The sequence below is a fragment of the Bombus pascuorum genome, chromosome 13 (genome assembly GCF_905332965.1).
Source record: "Bombus pascuorum chromosome 13, iyBomPasc1.1, whole genome shotgun sequence".
NCBI classification, from domain to species: Eukaryota; Metazoa; Arthropoda; class Insecta; order Hymenoptera; family Apidae; genus Bombus; species Bombus pascuorum.
The window spans coordinates 7,451,901-7,479,605 of NC_083500.1; the positions used below are offsets into that span (position 1 = coordinate 7,451,901).

At 38.3% G+C, this 27,705-nt stretch overlaps 1 protein-coding gene and 2 long non-coding RNA genes across 5 annotated transcripts in view; 2 read left to right on the forward strand and 1 right to left on the reverse strand.

Annotated features, from left to right (window-relative positions):
- The window catches only part of LOC132913512 (uncharacterized), a 50,103-nt gene that overhangs the window by 18,953 nt on the left and 3,445 nt on the right, over nucleotides 1–27,705 (reverse strand). Inside the window, exons 1-2 of one of the 3 annotated variants that reach the window (XM_060971919.1) lie at nucleotides 18,064–18,267; nucleotides 382–626 (exon numbers count right to left, since the gene is read on the reverse strand). The exons of 1 other annotated variant lie outside the window; for it this stretch is intronic. The gene's annotated coding sequence lies outside the window, so the exon portion shown is untranslated. Of the gene's footprint in view, nucleotides 1–381; nucleotides 627–18,063; nucleotides 18,268–27,705 lie in introns of those variants that run through there. One more of the 3 variants, XM_060971918.1, reaches the window with a different exon arrangement.
- Nucleotides 11,973–15,256, forward strand: LOC132913517 (uncharacterized). Its single transcript, XR_009659396.1, has 2 exons — nucleotides 11,973–14,083; nucleotides 14,200–15,256. It is a non-coding gene; the product is annotated as an uncharacterized LOC132913517 (long non-coding RNA).
- Nucleotides 22,095–23,094, forward strand: LOC132913626 (uncharacterized). The gene is made up of 3 exons (XR_009659414.1): nucleotides 22,095–22,402; nucleotides 22,712–22,780; nucleotides 23,027–23,094. It is a non-coding gene; the product is annotated as an uncharacterized LOC132913626 (long non-coding RNA).

The window sequence follows — 27,705 nt, forward strand, 5'->3', positions numbered from 1 at the left end:
GATTAAATTTGCATTGAAATAAAATCTTCAATGAGATATAATTTCTTATACTGGAACAATTAGTCATTTGCCCAGTGCATTAAATTATATGGATCGAATCACAGATTCGCGAGAGTGAAACTTCGATAAAATAAAAATCTGCGAAGCGTGAAATACAAAATCAGTTTGTTACAATCGCTTTTGTTCCTTTCCTTCTTCATTCGATTCGTCGCACATTTTCTCAACAATTTGGAACAATATTCCAGTGTAGCGCTGAAAGAGATAAACTATCCTTTTCGTCAACGTTACGGTTAATTGGCAATTGATATTCTGTATCAGGTGTGCCATACGTTATATGGAACGACTCGAGAGAATCTTATTTGCGGAATTCTTAAACGGTACCTCGCTCATTCGTTCCGCCGCGACGGAGACGAAGGTATGCAGAGGCTTCGTCGTTTCAATCACACTCGTATCGCGTCCGGCCTAAACTTCAGTTCCGCTAGATCATGCCGGATTACACGGTTCACGGCTGCCGCCGATGCAATTTATTATAGGAAGTCGTCCCGGCCATTACGAGGAATTCTTATCTATCCCGGTCCGATCCATCCGTCCTGGACGAGCAACTCGCTTAAGCATTGCCAATTAGCCTAACGAATTTACAATAACAATTATTGTTAATTAATGGCTTTCGCACCTCATTAAGGGTTCACGAGCTGATTAGACTTGCATTAAATCGTACACGACGTTGCCATGGAATAATCATGTTGTTCCGGAGGGTACCTTGCGAATTAGCCTAATATACTGTCACGCGTCCCTTGAGTTTGCTAATCAACCTTCTATGTTGCTAGCTTTAACCATTCAATATTCATCTAACCTGTGTTTGTTAAGTAGCAAGACTCCTTTTCACGGAAATATTCAAATGGAACTCGTAGATTACAAGATTATAATACAATTTTTAATTGATAAATTAACCATTTTTTGAGATATGCAAGAATCTCCTGGGTTCTATCCTCTGATCAAATATTACTAAGATCATACTGTATGGAGAATATCTCAAACATACAAATCACACGTTCTGCATTTAGTACAACTGTTACGTAAAATTTAGACTTTAGAATTTGACACTAGAACATGTAGTTGTACTACCTTTGCTCTTTGTAATTTAATGTAATGTGATTTTGTTCGTAGATGTGAAACTTTCGTTCAATACGCGTGTTTATCTGTGACACTGTACCGAATCCATCGGAAATAAGTGATCAGACCCGTGTCTCCTTCGAGAACCGGTGTCACAGCTCCGTACAGTACTTACTTAGGGATAATTTCTATATAAGTATGAAAAATAAATGTCCCACCGGTTACTGTCTCTATATACTGTAATATATCAGCCGAATCTCTTCAATTCGACGTCACATGGCTGCGCGACAGCGTTGCAACGTACGAGCGAATAATCATCCATAATGGACCCTCGTGTTGACAGGTGAACGGTAAAAATCGGACGACCAAAATATGTCTCTTTGTCAGTCACCACGGACGTTACTTGTTGCGCTCAAGTAGCACGAACATACTAATTTCAACGTAAACGTCTCTCTTACGACACGATGAAGCAACAAACCTTGGACACCCTAGAATTTTCTCCGAAAATAAACTCGTCGGAGCTATTGATCGCGGGCTGGTTAATCGTCAGTGGTTGAAATTTAATAGATTGAAGTATTTATGGTCGGGCCCAGAGTGGCGATAACATCTAACACGCGCAGCCTGTTATTCAGATAATCTTTTACCTGGACGAAAGCGTGGATCGTCGTTTCACGGTCGGGTGCGACGTAATGCAACGCGATTCCGCTTGGAGAAGGTGCGCGATACAGGGACACAGACCGCGCGGATGCTTCGTTTTGTGGGTTAGCCACGATAATAATAGGAGTCACGATCTTCTGTGTATATGTGTGTATGTGCCACGGTCACGAAGCAGTGTACGATTGCGTATCGAGTGATCGAAAGCGGGCCGGTTGCTACTCCTTCTTCATCATGCTGGATCAGAAATATCCTGGTGATGTTCGTCGAGAGCTCGTCCTGACCTTATGGGTTGCCTGAAATCGTGCCGATTCAGGTAATTTCATCCATAAGTATGGCTATCAGTGATAATGACTTGGAAGTATTATAATACTTATAATCCGGCCGGTTGAAATTGGTTTTCAGTGGTTGGATCATCGGTGCGAACGTGTGTCGCCTTTCTGAAATTGTTAAACGCTTTTTTACCAGCTTGATGTCGAATGCATTGTCTGAATATATTACATATTGTAGATGTATTGATCATGCCCGTATTCGTCGTGATTATGCACTGAGTGAAAAGTTAATCATCATATTAAAAATTTATAACATTACTTTTACGACTATTTCAGAGAAATGCTTCGGACGAAGATTAGATCATTCTTGTGCAATAAGTAATAAAATGTGTTTCTTAATGATGCCAGCGTCGTGTGCTTAAAACTCTTTAAACTCGCAGTTGCTTCATCCCATTCCTTAGCCAGGTTTATCGCGCCGCTATATAGAGCATCTTAAGAGAATTAACAATCTCTGGTTTAATATTTTAATGCACGATAATTATCGCAAAACACCAATTAAATCGCACGACGTTTAATTGAATCCAGCGCGCGCGCCATATTCGCCGACCTGTCGTTGTACACGTGTTAACGTAATAACCACATAACTATAATTGTGAACAGGAGGATACCCAGGGTATATCAGCGGGAAATACGAGTTCACCAAACTTGGAAGTGGTTAGGATATACGATTCTACGATTGCTTTTATTATCAACAGTTTATGGTGTGATCCTCAATTCCTGTTACGTGTTAAACAGGATTAATTTATTTCTCGAATTAATTGACAGGGAGTAAAATACCGAGATTTAGTATCACAATCGGCAACCATCGCCGAGGATAACTTCAGATTCTTCACCGTAAATCGATTAGAAGAAAACTCCGTACACGATGAACCTGTCTAAATCAAATTAATCGCGCTGCAGTCTTTATTGTTTCCATTAAATAACATTCAGCCGTTCCTTTTACGATCCGATTTCCAGAGATCGACAACCTTCCTGCTTTAATTTCTGTTCGCTTATAAAATTCATACGTTAGAATATGATTATTTTCTCCTGGTAAACCAAAGAAGAATTCGTGCGTTGAAAAGCCAATTTCACTGTAGTCGCAATAATTCGAAAGATTAGGTGAAAAGACCTAATCTTTACTTCAGCGTCTCTTTCACTCTCAACGAATGATCAAAGGAACATCAAAGTCATACGAAGATGCAGCTTCGAGATCTAATAAAAATTCCTGCAGGTTACAAGTGCCGTCCTGGCAAATCGCAGATTTGATTTCCAGAGGCCGTGCAGCGTCAGCAGCAAGTGCTGTCAACGAATCGCGGCGGATCCAATCCGGCCGTGCTCATCACCATTAATCTTGAAAAACGTTGTTTCACCGGGGTTCTGTACGGTCACGGGCGATTCTTCGCGTGTCAAAGGGGGCCGCCTCGCGGAAACGTCAGCCCCGTGCATACGGAACGCGCGGTTGCGAACGCGTGCTCGTCAGCTCGGCGATCTTGAGCGGTGGTGTACGAGCATAACGTAGTAGCCGAGGTAGCTACGGAGTAGATAGATACTTACTCGAGGAGGACAGCCGAGGCATTGACCCGCGCGCGAGCGGTTAGACACGCATACGCACGCACTTTTGCACGCTTCTCGCTTGCGCGAGCTAGCTTCTCTGTGCGCTTGCTACGCAGTCACGGTGTCCTTTAAGGAATTCCAGCTTTCCGCCGGGTATTCCCCGGCGCGGCGATGTAAGAAAATTGGAGAAAGTAGCGAATCATGGCGACACGAAATTGCGAGACGATTCGCCATGGTGCACACAGAGAGGTTCAATGGCACGTAGCTCGAACAGGGCCAAGTTCACCGGTGATATCAACCAATTCTACTTTAGCGAGCCAGCGGCGTGTCCCTGATGAGGCGAACGTGTTTCTGGAACGCAGGCTTGGAAATCGGGTCGGCGACGTGGAACAGTTGCAACAATCGAATCATCGCCGATGTGCGAGTGTTTCTTTCGCGCGTAACAGTAAAACGCGATTGATTTAACCGATGATGCAGCCTGATTTATAATGACCCTTCGTTAGAGCGACTCTGCACTTTGTCAGACTTTTTCCTCTCGTTTCAACAACGTCGATAAAATAAACTGTCCGGGGAAGGAAACGTTCTTGGTAATTGTCCGACCGCTTAAAATGTCGCCGTGGTGCAATTTGCACCGCAGCGTTCCTTCCAGCAAGCATTCCTAGCATTTTAATTCCTCTAAAATTGCGAACACCGCCAGGATCGGCCCGTTATTGCGAAGACTCGTCTGCCACAACACCATGGCCGGCTCGCCGTGTACACGAGAGGATGATGGTCGCGTGCACCATGCGAGAGCGCACGTTCCGCCCGTGAATAGGTAATGCAATGCTCGAGGAGGCGCCATGACTCGTTCGAGTCGGTGTCCTCGTAGGCTTTTGCCGTGGATCTGCACCGCGAAAAATCCACCGATCGTCGATCCCGCGTCGTTGATCTTCGAGCAGGCCATTAGCGGGATATGCGAGAACATGGAATTTCTTCCTTCCCTACGTAAAGTTCTGTCTTTATGATGGTATACGTTTCTTTTCGAATCGATTGTACTCCGATCGTCCAGATAAAACACTCAATCTGATACGTTCTCTATTATGCCTCTTTTCGTTTCTTGTCTCTCTATTTTCTAGGAATTCTACACCCTTGATTTGCCGAGTTCTTTCATTTTCTCTCACTTAGTAGTTCCACTACTTGAACAATATTCTAGTTACATATCGGCATCGGCATCAATGCTAGTACTCAATTCTATTCTCTAATTAAATACTCGAACTAACATGAAATTTTTCTTCGTTCCCCAAATATAAAAAGAGCAAAGTTTCTTACGAGCACAAAGATCAGAATTAAAACATTCGACAGAATTTACCCAATTCACCATCTTTCTTAATTCCAGAATGCTCCTATATTCTACTTAAAATAAAAATTCTTGTCAATTACAATTTAAAGAAGTAATAATTCTATCTATATTCTTTGGAGCCAGAAAGCTAACGAGTTCCTGGAAATCACGATCCGAGAATGTAATAATCTCATTTATATTCTTTCAATGTTTACGCGTGGGTAATTGATTTGTTTTATCAGTCAATATTTCTCTAGAGAGAAATAAGATAAAGGAGTGGTCCGTACAAGAAGTAGTTCTCCCTCGCAATTACTTGGCGAAATGAAATCCATTCGGCGCACGGTGTTTCCTCGGGCTATTACGACGAAGGTCGCACGAACTGGGGAAGTACAGTTGAATCCATAGAGCCGAGCACATTGTAAGCATCACGGTACTCGTAATGCTTCCCGTCGGCTGTTTGCTCGAGGTATCGGTTATCTCGGGCCAGGAAGGATGAAGAGAGAGAATGCTGGAGGAGGCCGCGCGCGATCGGCAAAAGAGGCGCCACGACTCGATGCGGTTACCTTTATCCGCTTCGAATCCTCCGGAAAAATCACGTCGATCGAGACTTCGGATCGTCGATCTTGACGACCATTAGCGGACTACACGAGAGAGTCCAGAGAAATTTTTTCGCTATGGCACCACGATTCTCCTCTAGACGGTGGAATGCTAACCAACGCCCGGAAGTATAGTCGATCTTCCATAGCTGATCTTCCAGCGACCGAGAAAGAAGTCAATTCGCATTCCCGACGAATTCCCTGTTGGAAAAACATTGTTGGATATTTTCAAAGATGCTCTGCAAGTTTGTCTAACGTAAAACAGACCACGTATAAGTATGCCGTGTTCCGTAACACCTCTTCCTCCTTCCTCTATTTTCTTCTTTTTTTTCTTCCGTCCATAGACAATCTTCGTGAGAGGCAATTCGTAGTCAATTAATGGACCCCATTGAATGCTAATGTGGCGTTAATAACCAAGAAGGATGTGTCGAAATAACCGGGGATCCGTTCCTATCGCAGTCACGATGTCTGAAGAACGATGTTTAAACGTTCAAGATCGGTTTCGGTATTGAAACCGTGATATAATCCTAGTCACGGGGCATTCGAACACTCTTCGAGGTTATGAAACGTGACTACGTAGAATGATGCGGTCCGCTGGAGTTTTTGTATCGCTTTTAACGGGACTGTGACCAGAGGATCGATTGTAAAGAAAGAACGAAAAATAGCGAGTGAAAACTGGGAAAGAACACGGGGAATAATTACCGTTTTAAAAAGAAGTCGTAATATGAGTCGAAGAATCGGGGGTACGTGAGACTTTTCCGTCAAGGAACAGAAACGAAACGTTCGTTACTTGGAACACTGTAATTGCTGAAATTAAGTAAACTGTAAATACAACTACGGGAGTTGCATTCTCCCGGGATACGAAAATGGCGCGTAGAAGTGTTCGCCGCTCGGTAAGAAAAGAACAAGATCCTTAGCTGATGATAATTAGCCCGGCAACTACTCTCTTTGGCATAAAAGGCTAATCTACGATTAACCCAGCCATTTTTTCTGGTCATAACATAATGCTCGCATTGCAGCTCTGGTAATTGTTCGCCATTTTTTAATTCCCACTATCTGCAAATTTAGATCTCGCGGTAGCTGCATTTAACCACCGGTTTGCGCGTCTCGACTATCCGTAATTTCCACTTTCTAAAAGTTCGCAGCCCGTCTGTCCAATTCACAAACGAGCAAACATTATCTCATAAGAATAGGTAGCGCACTCGTCTTTCCTTAATTCTACCTTCCTTTAGAATCTAAGCTCTAAAATTCCATAAAATTCCAGAGGAATTAGGTTTCAAATATTTCAGATACCTTTCTCAATTCGATATTTATTTAGAATCTAATCTACAAAATTCCAAATTCCTTTAGAACTTAAACATGGCACAATCGCGCTTCGATCGCACTGGCATTCTAAATACCTTTCTCGATTCGATCTTTTTTGGAACCTAATCTCTATAATTTGATAAAATTCCTAAAGAACAATCGCGTATCGATGTTCCGATGTTGATATTCTAAACCCGGACGGTCGTATGTCTCAATAAAACGTTTATTGCAAACAATATGTTGCCGAGAGTCCTCCGATGACCGCTTTTCGCGAGGCTGTCACGCGTGACGACGAGCCTGGTGGAAAAAAATTCTCTCGATGACCTCGATACGGAACGAGCGCGAAGGATGTTCCAGGACGCGTGCACCAGGATCTCGGATGGTTGTATTGATTACAGTATTCCGCGACTCGCTACCGTGGTCGAGACACGAGGCGAAGAATTGAAAAAACGAGAGAAAAGAAAGCAGAGGTAAAGGACGATGGGTGGAAACGAAAGAGAAGAGAAGCTACCGCCGCCGCCGCCGCCGCCGCGGTTCAGGATAATAAATGTGAGATTGGATCTCGCTGGTCATCTCATTGGCTTCGACTCGCTCGAGCGAGCAATGATCGAGATTATTTGAATATCGTCCGGTAAATACTCGCTCGGCCAACTGAAAATGACGACCGTAAACACATAGTTGACGATTATAAGCAAGCAAGTCGGACCTCCTCGGGGATCACGTTGGAAACTACGAAGAAAAGTAGCGCAACTATGTGTTTATTTCTCATGATTTTCTTCTTGTTTTCCCAAGGAAAAGTTTCGAGCAACTTCAGCGAGGATTATCTATTCCGGATGGAATCGAAAGTGCGCACGAACAGCGAAATTACCTTGGCGAATGTCGATCGAGATATATTCGATCGACGCTGATATCGCTGCTTGTAAGGATGTCTGAAGCGCGACAAGATTTTTACGTTCCAGATTCGAGCGTGTCTGACCAGTCACGGCCGTGTCTACTGAATTTATCGTCACAGCTTGTGAAACTGAAAATAACAGAGGCGTTCCTCGCTTTCCAAAATTTCTCCCGTTTATAATTAACGATGCATTGTCCAGTTTATACATCTTGTGTGTTCTTTTCTTTGATTTTTTGTTGAACTGGAAGTTGGTTCGAACGAAATCCCGCCACTTGAGGCACGATTGTAGCTGGACCGGGAAGGTAACACTTTCCTCGACGGTGATTTTCATACGCGCGTGCGTAGACCCGGCTGATTGTTAGTTGTTATCGCATTAAACATGACGAGCGAGAGTCTGCGCAACGTGAAATGATACGTTGTTCGTATACGTGCAACAAAGACAAGAGAAGAATTACGACTCCGCTAAGGCTAGACCGTGGATCGTCTAAACATAGAGACCGTGCGCTAACTGCGTTTTTACCATGGTAATATCAACGAGTCAACGATGAATCCGCGTAAACGCTGCCCTCGTCCCGATAAATTATACATTCAAAAATGCCCAGCCGTGCCTGTTTTTAAATATTTTTAGTCCGTTAACCCTGAACTGGACACGCAAATATCCAACCTCAATGTTACGTTTCGAAGAAAAATGTCGAAAGAAATTCTAAATGGGAAGATTGTGTTTAGTGTTTGCAACGGTCAGTGAGCAGAGATATAGAAGACATCGTGATAAAAGTCTTTGTAACAGAAGACAACTGGTCGAGGGTGTGTCTCGTTGGCAATACGAATCTAACGTATGCTATGAATCATAAGCGCAGTAAAAGCGTGCAAATAACCATGTCAATGATCTCGCTACGTGCCGACAAGACGCGTTTAATAATTCGATAGCGTTAAAAATTAGTCCGTAATTTATAACTGTAATTTCGCAAATAAGAGAAGTCTAATAGAACCAAGCTCGTTGTTTGTGTGTTTTCTGTAAAATTTCGTGATAAAAGCGCGGCCCGCAAAGTGTCTGGGCATTGTCTAAGGCTTGATTTACAATTGTGATTTGGCCACGTGAGATCGTGGCTGGCCAAATATTATACAACGCTCCTTAAGTGGGTTGTTCGCGTTCCAGCCCCAGTCACGCTCAAAAAGCTGAATAACATTTGAATGAATTGTATCCGTAGCGTGACCGGTTGCTGGTTGCCAATTAAGTCGATTTCCAGACACGAACTCTGCCAGAAATTTCAATAGAATGTTCATCCGACTAGTCGATTAATTCTTCGAATTCCGAAAAATTGCTTTCACACGTATGTTTCAATACCCATAGAACACTGTCAATAAAAGAATTACACGAATACATGTAAATACCGATGGAAGAAACTACCGAGCAGAATAAAGCGTATCGATGTCTACTCGAACGATCTGAAACCTCTGACGATCTTGAAAATGATTTTCTATCGTTTTCCTAGAACTGGTAGACTATAATCCGTTCCCGACGTGAATGATTCGTGTCCTGATGCTAGCCGCTGTATCCACAGGAAATTGAAGTCATTAATGCTCGACCAAGAGACGAGATACGCCCATTGGTCGTCGCTTCTTTCCACACGAACACGCCACTTTCTACCCGAGGGGCCGAAATGCTTTCCACTGGAATCGCCAGGCGGAAGGCGTTACTATTTTTCTTTTTTCTTTTTTTTCCGAAGATATCGTCGATCAAGGAGGATGGTCCAATAGAGGGATTATCGTTATTAACCCATTAAGATGCGTGAAACTAGTGCTTTCTACCCTGTCGTGTGTCTCCGATCGCGTTTCATGGCAGTTTCTAACGGAAGGCCGTATCTGTTTTCCACAAAAAGATATCGACCACATGGATAATTATTTTTTCCCCGCGGTGAAACGACGAGCCGACGCTTCGTTTTACGCCGGGACGATTTGCAAGACAACTTGCAGCTCCGAAAGGGGAAGTGGTCGTTTTACTTTTGTGACGAACCAGCAGTGCGCAACGCGTTCGTCGTTGTCCTCGCGATTCCTCGCCTTAAGAAGGAACTAATAAATACGAGACTCGGCTCCTAAGTGAAATCTCCACGTTCCTCCTGTATATGTGTAACGTTTCATATCTTTTTCGTATCGCGTATCATTCATTAACGTCAATTAAATTCTATTTCAACGACGCGATGTTTTTACCGATGTCGGTGAACGCGAAGAAAATGGCACTGCTCCTCGTGTTATTTCTATCCAGTGGAATCTTCTATTAAGTGTTTACATAAGATGTTTTCCTTCATTTCTGTGATCGATAATGGAATTTTTCTAGCAATCGTTACATACAGCGATTACAAATATTATTTGCGAATACTCTTATTTTCTAACGAACCGTTTTCTACGAGACTCTACATTTTATCTTTATAGGATCAAATGTCTGTAATCATATGGAAGTATTACTAAATTTAATATACTTTGATCTAATTAATTAATATGTAAACGCTATAATAAATATTTACAATGTTGTACAAATACTTTCTGTAGCGTCTGTTCAAATATATAATATACTAGATATGTGTATGTATTATCATTAATAATTATTATCGATGCCATTAATTATTATTATCCGGTTATCTCAACCAGTTATGCAATTAGCTGAATAATGACGCGTGTGTATATTTAATGCACACACGCTGTTTTCGTAATTATTTTAACTCTTATTAGTTCCTTTTATTGTCCAAATAATTCTCAAACATGGTATATCGACGCTAAATTCTTTCAATATCCATTGAACATCCTTATGTATATTTTGCGTCGATTTCCAAGAAACCGGTCTGAAATACACGTTTCCCGCTACCAGGTTTAGATACGCACACGCGTGTTCGCCTATCCGCGTCTATCCGCCGATGCTTTCGATTTTATACAAAGCTTGGCAGTCTAGTTGAAACGTTAGAAAAGACGAAAACCATTTCGACGTTGATTCTTATTCGGTCTTTAATACGTAGCATTAAAGGCAACTCATATTTATGAGATTAGAGGAAATCCCTCAGCGTGAAAGATATATAATTTTTAGTAAGAAAAGACGACGAAAATAGTTCAATTCCTAGGCATATAAAATCTTCCATACAACATTCACTTCTATGATACTTGATTAATACAAAAACTTCAGAGTAAAAGATATCATTTCCAATAAGAAAAGGAATGGAAAAAGTAACTCAATCCTATGCTATCCAAAACCGTTGATACCACATTGGTCCCTTGTTGATTGGTTTTTAACAATATGCAGCGATACGTAGCTCGTATTGAAAAGATTGAATGCAAAATCTCCCGTCTAGGAAATGTCATTGCCATCGAAGGAAAAAATGAAAAAAGAATAGCTGAATCCCTTGGTGTCAGTGTTTCCACGACGTTAGTAGAACGGTTCGGTAAGTGGTGGTTGGCGAGAGACATCGCTCGATCGGACTGAGCCATTGGGCCCGTCGCGTCGTTGCCTGGCAGCTAGTGTCCATTGTGAGGTCGTGTGCCGTTATGAATCTCTAGTTATAAAACGGATCCTCCGTCTGCCGAGGTCCCATCTTCTCCTCTCGCCGTGAAACGCATAACTGTATCCTTTACACGGGCACACGTGCACCACTGTGTCGTCTGGCGAACGGAAGAGGATCGAAAAACAGAAGAACAAATAAGAACAGTACGAACCTAAAGTGACGTTTGACACTCGGAACCAAGAGAAACCTAATTTACAGCACCTTATAAAACGTTCCCCGGGTTTCGTATCGCTGTTGCACCGTTACGTGCTTCGATTCCTCGCGTTTTGCCGCGGCGAACGTTTGTTCCCGCGGCGACCTGTCCACGGCCGCGCTTCTTGCGCGATTATACTTGCTTGCACGGAAGAAATCTGAGAGAAAATGTGAGGCGGGAAGTTCGTTGAAAATTTTAAAGAAGTCCTTGACTCTGCGTGACAGACATCATAGATGGATATAACGATTAGGTATGATGCCTTTTGATATATTTTCGTTGTTTCTACGAGGGGCGATATTGATAAATAGGAGGTCACGTTGGTAATTAATTTTCGAGGTTTGAAGTTTCGTTAAAAAACCCGTCCTTTGAAATAGAGAACAGTATCATTGATTCGTAAGTAAATGCGATATATCTTTTCTTACGTATGCTTGAAAAATGGAATGGTCTTAACTGAGAACATTTCATAACTTCCACATTCTAATTTTCTATCAGTTAGAGGCAACTGTATAGAGAAAATCACTGATTTTAACGCCCCCACTATCCCATTGAAAAATATCTGTTCACTTAGTATTCGTAAAAACGATTTCTAACTCATTACGTAACATTGAGATAGAGTGTCGCTGTCGAAGATCATAATAATTTCACGTTACTCCTCTCAATGCCGCTTTATCCTGCGCTTTATATTCCTAACGACGCGATGCATACATACTATTAGAAATATAAACCCGCCAAATCACGATATTCCTTTAGTGTCATACAAAATCTCAACAACATTTTATCGTTCGTTTGCCTCAGACATTAAAACTCTAATACGTAGCTATTTTCTTGGCTAGTTTCCAAGTCTGACAATAAGACTGGAGAACATCAAATGACTGCATTTGTCGTGGCGTAACGAATCGCGGCGGGTCGTGAGAACGTTTCCCTGGGACAAGGGGAAACGATTTCGCGTACAAAATCGACACTTCCGCCGGCGCGAGTGTGTCTTTGTTCTGGCCAACAGACAAAGGAACGCGAAGTCACGGCTACATCGACTGTGCACGGCTTGGCCAACCTATGCACACTGTGAACGAGGCTTTAGGAACTCCGTGGTTGGAATGCCGAGTCGCCGTGTGTAACGGGCATGGAATGCGCGAGAGGAAGTCGTGCGCGCTCGCAGAAATTCACGTTCGATCGGTTGAAATTCAGGCACGCCAGCCTCATTTCCCATGCAGGACGAGGGCCACGGCATTGCTACACGTGCTCTTAACTACGTGACGTGTTTACATGGACCACTAGGAAACGACATATACGCACCGTGATCGCGTGAAAAGGTAGCCTAGCGTGATTTATAGGTATTTCGTTATAGGAAGATCCTGCTCTCGGAAGATGCAGTGGAAGAAATAGTTGTCAGAGGAAAGATAACTATCCGAAGCTTGAGCCATCAGAATCTCAGAGTATTTCATACTTTGAATCGCCGGAGAAAAAGTCGTTGGAAGATTGATCGGACATCGATCGATCTCTGACAAAATATGGCAAAGTATAATTTTTCATTACTAAAAAGTGCCGAATCTAAAGCGTAAGCGAATGATAAACGAAACTAATCTGGTTGTCATTGTAGCGTAACAGCTTCTACAATGAATCGTTGGTACAGTAGCAACTAGCTAGCGTGAACGGATCATTACCTCGTTGCCGGTTTCCGATCGTTCGCGGGACGATTTAATGGACCGTTCGCAGACCGTTTGCTCTGTTACAGCAAACCGATCATCGTCCGTTTCTTTCGCCTTGAGAATCCTCTCAAATGCTTCCGGAAGCCGCTGGATAAATAACGTCTCGTAAAAACGGAGAACCTCTACCGTGGTCCATGGCGTCGATCCGCTTACATTTTACATTGATGCAGCAAAAACCAGATACTTTGATTATTCGCTCAACCAGCAACAACGTACACATTTAGGACGCTGCTCTTTCTAACATTCATAGCGATTACACGCTCCATTTTCACGTCTATCGACATTGTTTCGCGTGGAAAAACTGAAAAGGGAAGCTCGAAGAATCGTTTAGAACCGTGACAGGCTCGTTCGATATTTTCTTTCCTCTTGAGGAACGTGACTAGAATTACTTGGATAGAGTAGTATGTATAAGAGACTACTTAATCCATCAACGAAGAAAATGCTTCACCGATGTAGTTAATGAATCACTCGAGCAGACGCACGTCGGTTAAACATCGCGGATCTGCATAGAAGACAATTAAGAGTCGTTAAAATAATTCCGGTTAATTAAATGTTTCCAGTTGACGGACAGACGTCGCGATGGAAAGTCGGTTTTGTTCGCGACTTTCATCTAATTAATCCGACTGTCCCTGTTTCTCGGTGATATATCGCAGTGTGGGTGGAAACACGGAAATAAATGGTTCGCGTATGTTTAATAATGGATCTGAGGCTGCTCTAGCTTGAAACGGTAACGGTGAACGGAATCGAAAATAAGCGTCCCTGGGTGAGAGAAAAAAAATGTAAAGATGTGGCAGGTAATTGGACGCCGGTAATTAACGGATGATAATCACGATAATGATTACGGCGATGACGACGATAATAGTGGTATCGTTGTATTATGCTCGTAGCAGGTAAGTTTACGCGTAAATCGCCGCGTTTCTCACATTTCTTTCAGTCAATCGACTAATTTATGGTTACCGTATCTTCTATATTTTCAACGTTTAGATCATCTGGGAACTTGTTGCAGATACGTCAGTACCTGCTGCTACTAGCAACGGAAGAAGAAAAGAGAATAAGACGACGTACATGAACAGGAAGAAGAGGAAGAGGAAAAAGAAATGTACCACGTTGGATCAATGAGGGGCACTTTCACGATAATAAATATCTCACCATTTATCACGTCAACTGATTACGCCTGGAAAAACGTTACCGATTACCATTTTCAATCATCCTCGGACAGATCGATTTACGATTTTAGTCATTTTAGCCGGTCGATCATTCATCGTGTTAACGGCAGGAGACACGAAGTGAGACGTGCCATTCGAATGGCACAACCGCGTTTAAGAGCCGAGGCGAACGCGTTTTGTCGCGGCAATTAACGAGAAGGAACTTTCTTATTAACTTTCCTCGAAGAAGAGCACCATGGTGAAACTTTTACGCGGCCGCCGTGGCAAAGAATAGAGAAAGAAATTGTCGCGTGCCGGCCGGCTTCTCCAATCGTCACGGTCTATATATTTTAATTTTTAGTCTTACTGTTCGGGCAATCTCTCAAGGATGAACGACAGTCGCATTTGTTTGGCGTATCATCGCGTGCGCACGTATCATATTAGTTTCTAACAATTTAATCAGTAATTTCTTGATGTTACGGGAAAGTGATCGGGCTCGTCGAATGATACCGTTTCGGATAGTTAAACGCCGAGAATTAAACAAGCTGAAATACGCTCGCTAGCGCCGAGATGTCCCTGAACTACTTTCCAACGCGGAATGCGAGGAAACTATCAATTTAAAGAGACATGCTTGAAAAACGGAAATTTATGCAACCGCATCTGATGAGGATGCAAGTGTTTGATAATACAAATGAGTACATTTTAGAAAGTTCGATAAAAATTAAAAATTCCCCTACATTTAATAAACATTTAATTAGTATAACCGACAATTTAACGGCCGTGCGAATACGTAAAGTTCAAGTACCCCAGAAAACTGATTGTAATCTTGCCTCGAAATCATATACAGAAATTTATCATCGTTACACCCGTTATTTCATATCCGGATTATTATAAATATAATTGATGCGTGTTCATTAACTCGACTCGAGTAATTTACATTCCTAGATCTCGATTGCGTTGTGCGTAGAGTAGTATTTTAATAGAGTGGTTTCTTTTTCTTGGTTTTTTTACAAGTGCTTTTAGTGGAACTTGTTTAGTCGCTTTGATTAAAGTTCGTATTTGTCCTATCACCTCCGATCTGAATCAGCGCGCTCGTACTTTTTTCTAAGCGCGATTCCCCAGATATACGTGCGTGTGTGTGCAACCGTTCGTATACCAGAAATTTAATCAATGCGACTGCATGCAATTAAAAGTAAAACGTGTTTTGAACTTGTCTTATCGTTCTCATTAAAATTGGAAGAGCATCGCTGTATTTCTTTACGTTTTGCTTTGGTTAACGTCCGTAGGAATTAACGAGCAACTTATTCTCTCCGATGTGGTAAAAGAATCGTGTTTCTTCAGCCTATCTCCATTAATATTACACTGGTAACATACGGTGCTAACATACAGTGTAGCGGAAGTTCTCATGGAAACAATCCGACGTTTCCAAAATATTCATTACTCGTTTATCTTTTACTTATTAGCATCGAGTATCGTGAAAAGTGTATTCGTACGATCAGTTGAAGCGATTTGTACTTTCAATCTCTAATAACACTCGAAGGAATGTATACCATGAATTTTAATATTCATATTTCAATTTCTCTCTGTCGGATAAAGAAGATAGCAATTAGAGATGTGATACGTCTCTCCGTAAATAAGATACTCTCGTTACCACTTTCTACGATCGTTTAATCCGTATGATAGCTATCTTCCGTTCCTGTATCTGTAATTACAAAGGGGACGATTAACATTCATTCATTAGCAACAGTGTAACAGTTTGCAACCCCGACCTGATCTACGTATTAACATATGTTAAATAAATATAGGATAGGACCGATCGAACGAGTTTCTAGTTTCAACCCTTTTCCGGGATTTAAATTCTATTTGCTCTATTTTACAAGCTTCCCTCTTTTATCGATCGTTCTGCTACACGAAAGACGTGGCTTGATGGAAACTGTACGTTTTATGATTAGCTCGGTATAACGTATGTTGGTGGTAGAATCTGTTTATTAGTATCCGAGGGCATTAAATCGCTCCGTACATCGTAAATTGGTACCAAGTTACAAGTTACGTTTAACGAGTGACCGTCAAAGGAGTCCTCCTCGTGGTCCGTGAAACTACAGCTGCACGAGCACGGAGGAGAAAAAGTGGTCGGTGCGTATTTACGTAAATTGGTGCGTATGCCGGCCAATAAAATCATTACGTTGAAACGGAGAATCTATGGGCACGAAATCCAAGCACCGTTATGTATCCAGGATGGACATCGAGCGGCTGATTTACTTAAACCCGGAATGGCAGTCGTTCTCATTATCGGTCACTTTATTCCACGTGGAAAAGGATGTTGAACCGTACACGTGTATCCTGATCATTTCCAGGTTGCTACTAGCTATATCAAAGTTACAGAATCTCATAATGCTGCTAGTGAAACACGAATATCTGTTTCTTCTTTTCCGTCTAGACAATTTGTTTTCGTTAAGATAAGATATCTATTAGGAGGATCGATTCGTACATGAAATGTCCGTGACACGATTCTTTCACCGTGACGTGATTGATTGGTGAACATTGAGAGGTGAATGTTCTCCGCCTTGTGCCGCAAGGAGGAGAACGATCACGTAAGAAACGCCTAATTTATTATGCCTGACTACTCCCGTATCATTAATTTCTCCCTGCCTAAATAATTACTCGAGTTCGCGTTAGTGGTTCGCACGACTTCTGCGTGTGCACACCCACGCGGTTATGTAACAGCCGTACCCTGAGTTATTAGGCACCGATCCACGGCTAACAAAGAAAGTAATCGCCGCAAAGATACCGCGACAGAGTTAATTGAATCGGAGCAAGGAATTTAGCCGCGTTTAAGGCCTCGCCTCGAGACTCGTAATTCTCTTTCGTCGATTTGCCCAAGTTTCCATTGTCCCACGGACACGTTTCATAATTATTATTCATCGCGAATAGATGGTGAAAGAATAATAGTCCCGATTCCACGGCTTGTTTTTCGAATAGACTCGTTCCGCCGTGCAAGGGTTTTCATTCAGGAGAACAATAGTATTCCAGCATGTTCCATGATTGTGTATGCAACAAAGAGCAGAATATAATAACGTCGGTGTAATCATTCGCGAGAAAACGTGCCGAGTGATTTTGCATTAAGAAAAAAGACGCGGTATTTTATAATTGCCGTAATTGGCACAAAACTAACGATCATCGGTCTTTTTCACGGTGAACATAGACGCGTTCTCGTGCGCTGGTTTATTAGCAGCAGCAGCTCTTCGTCAGGTGTGCGTATGTGTGTAAAGACTAGTTGCCTGATTCGTAGTGGTTTGCGTGTTTCCTTTTTACAGTCGACCGTGTGTGAATGAAATTGCACGACTCGTTAAGGTTTTTTTCACGGTCGAAAATGCATTAGAAGGATCGTCAGAGTCGGAGAGATCCAGAACCGGCGTTTCCTTAAAGGGACGAAGCGAGGAAGTTCAAACGAGATCCTGTCGTCGTCATCTTCGGGAAATGGTCAAAAAATAAAGGACATTAACGTCCTATGTTCGCGTGCATCAAGACATCTTGGATAACATGTCTTATCGGTTCTATGTATCAAACGTAACATCTAATTTTTAAATCAAAGTTTCTAAACAAACCTGTCCTCACAGATATTTCACCACGTCCAATTTCCAAAATTTCCACGATAGTCTACCTTTCGATTATCGCACAGAATCGGATTCGATAAAAATACAAAATGCAGAATGCAAAGAGGTTACCTGAATTTCCTATGAGTCACACGTGATCCACGTTCAACCTTCCCGATGCATGGTTCGAAGCGCACGTGAAATAAAATTTATTCACGAACTAGCACGATGCAGATGAAAATTAATTTTCATTGTTGAAATCGAATGCAACTGGCACGACTTTCGTTCACCGGGGTCTCGTGAGGGAAGAGACATTCGTTGACGCGATCCGCTCTTTAAGACGACCGGAGGTTTACTGACACCGGCGCCTCCACCTGTTCGTAATGTAAGCCAGGTTTCAGTTTATCCTGTGATGCGTCACGTAGAGGGGCAGAAAGGACAAACGTAAAGAGTATGTGGTCGATATTCAGTCGTTTTCTTACCATATATGCGTGTAAAATAAGCACGAAACGGACACTGAATGGTAGATCTAGGTTTTAGAATAGGTAATCTTCGTCACGGACGTAAAACGATTGCAACGGTTATTGCATGAGTGTTATCGCAGAGACTGAATTCACGAACAAGAACTTACTGCTGTATCAAACTGATTTTTAACGTCATTTTCGATCACATTTATTCTCATTCTGTGATGTTTACTTGAGAATATAAAAAGATGGCGATCGTAAAATTTGAAAACGTATGAATATCGAGCTATTATAGATATCGAACTGAAAGAACATCTTTTGAAATAGTTTTATACCTTTATTGTGTATTATTGTTGTACTTACAGCATATTAAACGTTAGAACACGATGACGAAGTAGGAATTTCTAAATAATCAGATGAACGTTCGAAAGAAAGGAATTTTTAACTTGATCTTCGAATTAGCGAATGCATTAGTTTAATACTGAATATGGCCACAAGATGGCGGATGTTACCACGACTTTGATTTGGCGGGAACAGAGATACGTAGGTGAGAAATACGTAATTTTGATCGACGAAAGAGACGCTACTATAATATTCAAATATCAATTATAGACGTGCGAATACGTCGACGAATGTTAAGATGTTGAGATAGAAGTACGAAACTCTAGATTTTGCTTACGATTACATATAAAGTATCTATATCTTGTTTGTAATGTTATACTACAATCTAGGTTCAATTCTACTCACTCTAAATATTGCAATCTTATCTATTCTTGAATCGGTAACGTTGGGACTGACACTGAGATGGTAAGGAAGTTTAGCAAAACATGTGACATACGACACGAAACTTTGCATATCAAACTGTATATATTAATTTATGTGTACATGATTAACTATTAATTATGATTAATGATATAATTATGTGTATGTAATTTACTTGCCCTTTCTTTTGTCTCTTTGTTTCATCTCTTTCCTCATTTTGTCTCCTTTCATCTTTCTTTTCCTTTTTATACCTGTTGACTTCATTCTTCCTCTCCTCTTCCTGTCATTATATTTCTTTCATATCCCTAATAATTCTTTTCTTATCTTTTTTTTTCCTTTTCCTCTTTTGTTTTTGCTTTCCCTTTTGTTTTTTTTTTTTTTTTTTTTTCGTACATCGAACTGTGACTAACGAGATACAATGGTATACGAAAGTATTCGAACTTACTATAGGAATTTTTGTATGAATATAGAACATATTATGTTCGTTGTATGAAACTTCTTGAAAATTCGTTGGCACTGTAATGAGACACGACAATCGTGATCCAGGTGAAAACCTGGAATCAACTTGAAAATATACAAGACATTTACTGCAAAACGTATACTTAGTGAAAAAATAGTACACAACGTGAACACTAGTTTTAAGTGTAAGATTAGTGTCAAAGATGATCTCATAATTGGTGTGTGTATATCATAGTTCATTAATGTACTGTAATAATTAACTGTTTAAACACGTGATGATTTTTGCGAAGTGTAGTGTTTTCAATAAACATCTTGTAATTTTTATATACATTATCAGGTATGTTTCAAATTTTTCCAATCACTGATTATTAATTGCGATAATCATATCTTGTTACAGTGCTAGTGAGATTTCAAAATGTTTTGTATAATGTATATAGTAAAAATTTCTAAAAAGGTTAGTAGGATTTTATTTTAATCTTACTTGCCAATATTATAACCTTACTCCACATTAGAATCATATTTTATTTTGTTCTATGTTCATCGAAAATAATAAAAAGTGATGATAAAAGAATTTTCAATGTTTTAAAACATTTATGAATAATAACAGCAAGTATAAATAACATACACATAGTTAATGAAAGTTGTTATACGAATAACATATGACAGAGACTTAAAACATTTAGCACTTATAACATCTATACGAATAATTGATTATAATCGTCAGATTAACAATAGCATTAATGATTCATAATAATGTATGAGTAACATATAATTAATAAAAAATTTTCATACGAATGAAATATAAATAAAAGAATAATAAATATGTATATACAGGTCTTCTGTATACATATGTATGTGCAAGATATAAACTAATCACAGTTCTTTCGGCCCAGATATTATTTTATTTTGAATTAAAATTTATTTTTCTTCAGCTTTCTATCTACTAATCAGTTCTACGTGCATCTCAGTATTCAATCTAATATGTTATTTCCTTTTTTTTTTTTTTTTTGAGACATAATATGTTTATTGCTGAAAACATATCCTTGAGCATAGATCTTTCAGGAATTTGACGAATCCTATTCGTGCATACGCATCTAACTAGCGACCACCCTCCCCCACTCTTTGCCAGCCGAAATTCGCGGGATAAATCGCGGTTCGGAAGTCAGTTAAGCATGGACAATCAGAGAGATTAGACGTACATTTATTTACATCACTTCGCGATAAATATCTTTGGTACTTTTATAGACATTTCTTTACCTTCAAATTCACGCTATCGTTATTTTCACTTAATTGTAAGTTTTTCTTTAATACTTTATTATAATCTATTATTTAGTTATCTACTTTTTTTATCGTTTTTTTGGTTACCCCATTTGCCGGTAGTTTGTCTAATGAGTTTTCGAAAGACAATTTGACTTTGATCATTGTTTCATTTTCAAATAATTTGCTCTTTTTATACATTTGTATTAATATTTTGTTCTTTTTTTGCGCAGATTGCAATTATTTGATTCCGAGGGAAGCTTGAAAGTATTAGAGAGATGCTGTGAAATTCGAAAGGATGGGATGAAAGTCAAAAGGACGCCATGGTAATTAACGATAAATTTGATAACTTTTCGTCGAAATGAGGTAATATTTCATTTATTTTAATGAAGGCAAACGTATTTATATGTTTGTTTTCTTTTATTAGTTAGGTAATTGATAATATTTATTCACTATGCGATTAACTCCATTTATTATAAATATTTTGTGGTATTAACTTAATTAATATCTAATAAAACAAATTCTAAATTTACGGTTTATTAAGAATACCAAGATGAAAAATCAAGATTAAGGAAATTACTTTTTTCTTTCGAATATATTAAATTATGTTTCCGAAGAAATTGAAAAGATTATTTAATATAAATTTGACATAGATTTTCTCGATTCTGTTTCATTTGAGTAAAAAATTCAAATAACTTTTTCATTTTGTTTCATTACTCGAAAATTGTCTGTAATATAATATTGACTATTAATTTTGTCATTTTCAATAACTTCTATTACATTCGAGAAAGTACGCTATCACAGACAAGTTTGAACAGGTTCTGCGCATCGCGTTTTTTTTCGTATTGCGCAGCTTTGTTTAACGGTTAGAAAAAGTACGCCATGTTACATTAGAAGGAAGTCACGTAATGCATAAAGTATTTGTAGCTGTAATAGCGGACATTCGATTTGGCGGGTAATTTTTACAAATTAATCGTATTATGAAATATTCACATATATATACATATTTGACAATAATGCTTTGAAAAATATTGTAAATAAGCTAACGATATATTTTCTTTCGTATTTTTGGTATGATATTTCCATGTATATTTTCATTCTCTTGATATGATATATGATTCTACCTATTGTAAATAAATAATAATTAATTTGTAGTTCTAAACAAGCAGTATTTTCGTAAACAAACACTCGACAGAAAAAAGAAATAAATTTCTTTTCCCTATGCCCTACCTCTTATAAAGTTTTTCTTTCAGAATATTTTTGTGACCGCGCGCAATGCGGTTGGTAGAATCAGTGCTTGCTGCGTTAAATCACATTTAATATTGACTTAGAGCATAACAACTTTCATTAAATTTAATTATAATAATCAGACGCGAAATTAGAGTCAGTGTGTTCGTCGATTGTCATTTGACTTAAACAGACGCGTCAATAGTCTATTATTCTTTTTTTTTTTTTTGTTACACATTCGTTTTCGGTAGTAGAGTCGCAGGTCTCGCAAGAGGATAAAGCCTTTCCTGGAGCTCAAGAATGTAAGTTTTTCGCACACTGCATTTTAATTTATTTATCGAACTAAAATCTTAAAATTTTGCTATTGAAATACACAACAAAAATGTTTGATATCGTTCAGAAATTGGTAGAGACTCAATTTCTAAGTCTGTTATTATTGTGTTAAAGTTCCACTTTTTATATAGTAATTAAACTTTATTAGAATTTCAAATCTTTTTATTATTAAAATTTCACGTTTGAATAGAGTTTTATTTTTCATTGTTTTAAGTTTTCTAACAATCACAAGTACGTTTTCAAGAACAACTTATAATATTTAACATGTTTTGTTACAGGTTTTTCATAACTTCCATCTTTTTTCCTCATCTTTGGGAAGGATGTAGCGGTGTTTTAAATTTATACATGTAAGAATCTTTGCACATTGTATTTTATTAATTTTTTCTTGTATTTCGCTGTAATTATTATTAATTAAAAACTAAAATCTGGTTTTAAATTTTTATATTAGAATTTTTATTTTTATTCTAATTATAGTTTCTTTTGCTGTTAAAGTTAAATCTTCATAGAATTTCATATTTTATTATGTTAAATTTTTTGATCAACCTTCGCTGTATTTTTCAAAATAAATTATAATAATTCATATTTTGTTAAAGGTATGCCACTTCTTCCCCTTCTTCCTGTTCCCTGGAAAATACCTAGCGGTGTTTCAAAAGCCAAAAATGTAAGTAACTATCTATTTTGTATTTTATTTAAGCCGATTTACGAGTAAATTAAAATATTCTATGCTTTGTTACAGTTTTCGTCCATTGAATTCGACAATTCCAATTTGATGATAGCTTGATGACGAACTCCCTTGGATCAGAACAACATCGAAGGCAATATTCTTCATATCTAACCGTGAGTCGCATGTATTTGTGTTCCTCCGGTCACTCAATCATGTCGAAGGATGAAAGGTCCGAATCGACACGGGTGATTGGTTGTATACGTAGAATTTTTGACGAGCATAGTGACCGCGGGTATTTATACCCGTGAGTAGTAACATTTTTTCTCTATATTTTATTTATTAGTTCAGGATAGGTTTTCTTGCACACCGCGTTTTTAAATGTTGATGATAATATACATAATATATACATAATATCAGTATGATATTTACATACTGTAATATAAAGTATTTTGTATAAGTAATATAATGTTGATAATAATATAATAATATATTATGTTATGAGATATAATTAGTATATATATGCATATGATTGAAAATTTCACAATATATTCATTATAATTATTTATAAAATCAAAGTATTTTGTAGTGAAGAAGTCTGATACCCTCAGACTTCGTTAATATGGGAATTCAATTATGATTAAAGTTATTATAATGCTAATAAAGACTATAAATGATATTTATTTTAATCTTCTACTTTACGATGGTAAGGAGTTTTATTATGCAGTTTTATTATTTGGGTATACACAGTATAATTTCAGTAAAATTCGGAATATGAAATACGAAAGTATATGTTAAAGTATAACTTTGACTCTCCGTTATGACGGATGTTATCAAATTTTACGTGCAAGAAAACACTTCGCGGCAGGCTGATATCAGAATCAAAACAAATTTCGAACGTTTTTTTGTGTTTTCAAAGATGTGTTTTGATAAAAATATCGCCTGAGGATATTTCGAGTAATAGAGTTCATTTAGAGTCATTCATTCATTGATATAAATATTACTTGCATTGAATCTTAATTTATATTTAATAAATATCTGTATTTTTCATTAATTTCCTTCATTTTAGTTTAATTGTTCATCAAAATAATAAAGTAAAATACAATATAGAATTATTAACATTTGAAATGAAATTAGATTGCAAAATCAAAGAATATTAGCCCGTTAGACAGAAAATATAATAGATAGGCTAATCATATTTTTAGCATAGGATTTTCAGATTTAACCCCTTCCATGTTCCTTGTCAGAATCTCATTCACGTGCCCAGGTGCTTCTTGGGTGGGAGGAAGGTAATGGGCATGATGAGTAGTCTATAAGCTTAACAATTTTTTCAGCGACTGACGGTGCGTTAGCGTATCGTGCACGACGTATTTTCCACTGTGTGTGTATGTGGTTAGGCTGTGGAATTGCGTCGTTGTTGCTATTCATTATAATTTTGAAATAGTTATGGATTTAGAAATATGAATCCAATTACCAAATATCAATTGGAAATAGCAGCGTTAATAAATAGGTATAGTGGGTTACAAACATTGATACTACTAATCTCAGTATTTTATTAAACTGCAATGATAATTACATTGATTAAAATACGATGATCTGTTCTAGACAAATTATTTCTTTATATGATATGCATATACATGATTATATACGATTATGGATATTTAATTAAAATTGAAATTTAAATATATTCGGATAATTAAAGTTGAAATATGTAGAATATTTTTATGCAATGGTCGCTAACCATCGTCAGTCGATTTCAGGAAAATGGTACGTACATTAGAGTGTGAAAGTTGTATGCGAAACTCGGGTGTCGGAGGCGTCCCGGGACGTCTCTCTAGTGTAGACCTTTGCTCCCGGGTTATGTGTGAGAACCGTGGAGTGAATGTGTTGGTGTGCTTGTTTTGCCATTTTTTCAGTTTTAAATAGAGGTTTCCGGGTAGGATAGGTAGCATATTTTCTTGTATGGATGTTAACTGTAAGTAGGTAGGGCCGGGCAGGTTGGCACAGTCTTTCGTCGGGTAGGCGCGTTTTCGCGTGCCCAACCTGTTTCAGGAAATTTGATTTGAAAAATTGACGGTGAAGCTGGCATCACGAATGGAGCATACCATTTGTCTTGAGCCTTGCCTATCGATTTTTCGAATATCGCGGTCGTGGTCGCGAATGGGTTCCGAAACGAACGTTTATTGCTCGAGCTTGCACATGCGAACAGACAGCGGTTGCTATGATTGTTGGTCGTCCATGTACACTGGGAATAGCATCCGCGATTTATCTTTTTATTTTACCTTTATAAGTTATTTTTTATTTTGCGATTAGAAAGACTCGAGCCTAGATTTAAGTTACAGCGGGCATTGCGCCCGAAGAAAGAAGAGGCTATGAGCTGAAGAGGCCCGGCAAACTGTCATTCAAGAGGGCAACTACCAATGGTTCTCCATCCTCTGGGTCATCCAGAACATGGAAAGTCATTCTCGTTACTACTTTGTCACTATGCTCGCTTTTAGTATTTGTAGTAGTAGTAGTAGTAGTTCTTTTTTTTCTTTTTTGGCCGATGTATATATCGGTCCACCACCACATTGGGCAAACCACGGTTTTTCTTATTAGTGTCGCGAGAAATTAATTACGGGTTGAATTAGAGTTGCGAAATAACATCGCGGCTTTTTATTAGTGTTGCGAGAGACTGATTACGGTTTGAAATAGAGTTGCGATAAAATGATAATCGTGTTTGCGTTAGAGTTGCGAATTACGATATCGCGATTTTCTTTTGCAATTTTGATTATGAATTTCCATAATTTATAAGAGAGTAATACATATTAGTTTTCTTGTGTCCTTTAAAATTTTTCCTTCATTTAAGATTAGATTTAAAATTGTTAACGTTTCATTAACTTTATAATATTGCAATTTGTACTAGCATAGTATAATATTTGAACTACCTTTTTCTTCATATATGGATATTAGTTTTATTTTTGTTTTAAGAATTAATGTTGCGACCTTCCATCGCGATTGTTTTAATTAGTTTTCTAGTTAGAGTTGCGTCAATGAATGATCGAGTTTTTTAAAGTAGCGTTGCGCTTATATCATGCCCAATCTTCTTCCACTGCAAGCACGTTCCTGCTCCTGTATCATCAGATGCAGTTTCACCTGTAGCCTCTTATATGGCTACGCTGGACCGTTATTAGTGTTGCGAACGTTTAGATCTGAGTGCATAGATTAATAGATATTAGTGTTGCGCAAATAATTCACACGGAAATATTCTTTTCTTCTTCTTTTTCTTTCTTTTTTTGCCAATAGTGAATTAGTTAATATTGCAAATATGATGAAGCACTCATCGCGATTTGATTTTGAGAATTTTCTATTTCATAATTACATATAGTAAATTAAAGTTTGCGAAATAGAATGAATATTCCACTCACGGTTTATTTTCGGGGATTGTATTGAGTGGATATTTTGACGGCCCTTCTGGCTTTTAGAGTCATTTCTTTTTCAGCTCCTTTTATTACTAGAGTGTTTGTGATTGAAAATACTGCTAAGATATGTTTGCTTAATGATAATGAATATTTTTGCCGAGGAATACTATTATTCTTGAATGATGTTATTACATATAAAGTGAAATAGATGTAGTGAAATATTTGAATATCATTTCCGTATACTGTTGTATTATTAATCTATTTAAAAGACATATATAAGTAAGAACTTCCAGTTTATCTTTCTAAAACTAATAACAGTAAATGTCCGTTATTATTGCCTTATTTTGTAATAACTGATATGAATTTATTAGTTTGGTGAAAAAATTATTGTTGTCTTGGTTAAATGAAAAGTCATTTGATGGTTTAGAAGTAAATCACATGGTTCTAATTGCGTTTTTTCATCTTAGTATTTCAATTCAATCTAAGTTCAATTTTTTCAATTCAAATTTAAATCCAAATTTTTATGTTCAAATTGAGGTTTTGATGATTTGATATTTCTTGTGCCTAATGTGTCCTTCTTTCAGCTGCTTTTTTTAAAGTACTAATCCAATAATTAAGTATGTTCCAGATTTATTAATTCGTAGAAAGTGTAAATTATATATGGACTTTTAATCACTATTGGGAGATACATATGAACAAACGACTCAAATACGGAATAATAGGTATTAAAAGAGAAGAAACAAATATGAAGAAATGTTTAATCATTGGTAGTTAATTACATATATCTCATAAAATTGAAATAACTTTTTTGTGGTTTGTATCTGTTTCAGGATTCATCGTGAGATCGACTGAAGAACAATTATATCATGTATCCCACACAATGCTCCAAACAATTTCTCGTTCCTTCCCTTTATGACATTTAAATTTTTGTGTAGATAGGTTTCTTTTATATGGGATCCCTATAAATAGGCTTCCAAATTTTTCTAGTCAGGACTCGTAGAAAAACTGTTGAGAATTCTGATACGTAGGATAAATAAAAGGACCTCTAGATTTCTGATGAGTAGGGTTTAAAGAGATCTCTAGGTTGGTGGTAAGAAGGTTTCTACATATAAAGACCCTTTTAGACCCTCATAGGTAGAGCTTATACAAAATTTTTTATTTTATTTTAATCGATTTAAATTCAAGTTTGTTTCAGAAATGTCAACAGGTA